This window comes from Tupaia chinensis, unplaced genomic scaffold (assembly GCF_000334495.1).
Source record: "Tupaia chinensis unplaced genomic scaffold, TupChi_1.0 Scaffold000099_1, whole genome shotgun sequence".
NCBI classification, from domain to species: domain Eukaryota; kingdom Metazoa; phylum Chordata; class Mammalia; order Scandentia; family Tupaiidae; genus Tupaia; species Tupaia belangeri.
This window is the reverse complement of record NW_006159563.1, coordinates 1692267-1695499: the sequence shown is the minus strand read 5'-3', so window position 1 is coordinate 1695499 and position 3233 is coordinate 1692267.

Genomic DNA, 3233 nt, shown 5'->3' with positions numbered 1-3233 from the left:
TTATGTTTTCCCTTTTTTGTCAATGTTTACATTTCCTCAGCCTTCCAAGATTGAGGGTATTCCTTTTCAGTTCCTCCACCTTGGCATAATTAAATCAGAATTTCTGGAGTGATGCTTTTTATTTGGGTATGAGTCTTTTCATTTTCCCCCCGAGTGATTATGACATGGATCTGGGAGCTGAGAACAATTACCCTTGCTGTGATCATGGAAAAAGCAAGTTGCAGTCTATCTTAGGGGTGGTGTTTATCCCTTACATGAACTAAATCACATTTCCCAACTTGGTAGATCGTTTTCAAAAGAATTACTTGATTGTATATTAATAGTCATTAACTGACATTTATACACTGCCCTATCAAGTTACCAATGTGGAATTGTCAGGGTCTATAACTTGGCAAATACAAGCACTGTGTGTTTAATGGTCACAGGATGAGGATGCCACTGAGTTCTGCGTTTCCATAGTGTGATGGGGCAGAAAAACCTGTGATACATATGCACAGGAATGCAGATCTCTGTGGATAGACATGCAATGAAGTGATGCTGTGTCAACTTTCAACTCTACGTAAGGAAAAGTATATATTCCCTAAGGTAAGCATATAGTTGATGAAGCCCAGTCAATTCTGAAAAATTTTCTGTATGACGGTTTCCCCTATGACACTATTGTAAATATGCATTTTAAGTGCAAGTTTATAAAACTTCTACTCGAGGGATGATTGGGTTCCCTTAGCTAGAAAGCACCCAGTTTTCTGTCCATGCCTCTTTACTAACCAAAGCTGCTATTCCCCAGAACATAAGTGTTCCTGGGGTCAGGAGATGGTATAGTGGCTATGTCGCTGGACTCCCACATATTTAACCATAGTTTAAGTCCTGAACCTGGTGGCTTGAAATTCATGCCAGGCACATGTGCATGCCTACCCAAGATCCTGGGGGGGAAAATGAAGGAGATGGGATTGCTACATGGCCATCCTTCACCCACCCGTCCACCCCAGGGAGTGATTTCTCACTTTCCCTCTCACTAATTCTGTTCTCTCCGGCAAGCCCAAGTGCCCGAAAGTGAAAACCTCTAATAAATAAATAAATAAGTAAGTAAATAAATAAATAAATAAATAAGTGTTCCTCCCATGAAATAATTCTGGAATTCTAGGTGAGCTTGTTGAAACATACAAAATCCTGGGCCTTAACCTAAGAAAGTTAGATTCATACAATCTGGATTAAGGCCCAGAGTCTGCATTGTAATAAGTTGTCAAATTATTCAGATGCAGAGGATATTTGGACTTTCTCTTAAGAATCTCAGTCTAAGACACTGAGGAGAAAGAGGCAGAGTAATAAATAAGTGCGTGCCATCTGATAAATACCTCAAGAGCAAATAGAGCAGAGAAAATCAGTACGTGAAGGTCTTTAAAGTGCTTGAGTCTCATCAGAACTAAAGAGACAGTAATTTTTCACATTATACATGTAATTGAACCAAAAGGGGTAGATGTCATTATCAGGTTAATTTCAATTTTTAAAGAAAAACTCATTTACTTAGGTTTTTTAAAAAAAACCTTTAATTATTAAAATGTCAACCTTTGGAATGACAGTACTTTTATTTGGTATGTAAATACTAATTCTATGGAACAATGTATCTTTTGCACATTGGATTGACTTATCTCTCCCAAATACAAATGGTACAACCTCAATCTGACCTTTAAAATAAATAGCAGACTTTTTTTCTTTATAATATGCCAGAAGGCACTTATATTACACTTGCTGGAGAGAGACACTGAAAGGGAGAGAGATAGACGGAAAGTAAGAAGGCACCCCTCCATGGGGAATGATCATACTGTAATCACTTCTCCATTTCTCCCTCCTTTTGAGATTTTTGGATATGTAAGCACATGTACCTGGCATATTTATCAAACCGCCAGGTCCAGACTCAAATTATGGAGCTGGCCATGAGGGGTCTGGCTGCCTTAACCACCTTGCCACTGGCTGCTCCAATAGCACTTTTTAAACATGTCTTTTTTCCAATAATATTTCTGATCCTTTGAACTTCTATGTATTAATTCATTGTGTTAGGGCAAACTGCAGACTCAAAGACAAAACTAAGCAGATAAACATGTTGAAACTGGACGTTTTTGCTGACAACTATTTCACTGACAGTCAAGATTACCAAAAGGAGCTATTGGGTTGAGTGTGAATATTCAAATAAAGGCAAGATTGTATTCAAGGTATTTTGCTAAATTTTTTTAATGCTGTTTCAACAGCCTTGTGATAAGTGTAGACAGGTAGAAACACGCAAACTCAAACTGTCAGGCAAGTGAAGGTGACAGAAGTCTTTGTTATATTTTTGAAGGAGATCGGCCCATCTTTTTCTCATGTCCATGCGCCAGACAAGTAGTTACGATCGCTTTACAGACACTAATTTCTGCAGGGGAGCTACTCAACCTGATTGAAAAGTGTAATGTGATTGGGCCCCAGTAACCATGGCTAGATGCCAAATGAGATTTTCCCTAGATATGAGGCCTTGCCTGTTTCCGCAATCCTAGACAGGGTTGCTTCAAATCCATTCCCTATCCACTTGGTCCTTCTAGTCAGAGCGAAAGCTTTCACCTTCACTTCCATTAGTTAAATGGCTGAAATGTAGATGGATTTAGCAGAGCTTAGATTTGCTTTGCTTGCAGTTTTAAAGATTTTTAATCCAAACATAATTCACTTCTTTGGATACATAAAAGTTGCCCCACTATTTGGTTAGTCATTCAGGAAAAAGAAAAAACAGGAGGCAAAGGGAAAAGGAGAAGGTACTTGGAAGATGTCCACCATGAGGCCAACTCTAGTTGTCTTTGAACCCTTTACCCTTAACCTAACAGCTCTTTTTCCCTGAGCTTGGAAATGGGTTTAAGTCTCTCTGCATCATTTATCATGTGACTTATCAAAAAAAAAAAAAAGAATCAATTTACCTGTAACATATTGTGAACAAGAATAAGGCTAAAATCAAGAGAAGAACAGTTTGATAATACACATGTATATATTTAAAATGATTGAGAGTATGCTAAATCTTGAGCCAGTGTATTATTAGTATATCAAACATTTTCATTCATTAAAAATACATATACTGATTATCCACTTTATGCCAGTCAATGTGTTAAAATAAAGAGCCTACTGATTATTATATTCCTCTCTCCCAAACTTAGAAAGAAAACATAATTTTAATTTCTGCCTGCTACATATATATAATATAAAAAGTTTTTGTAAGA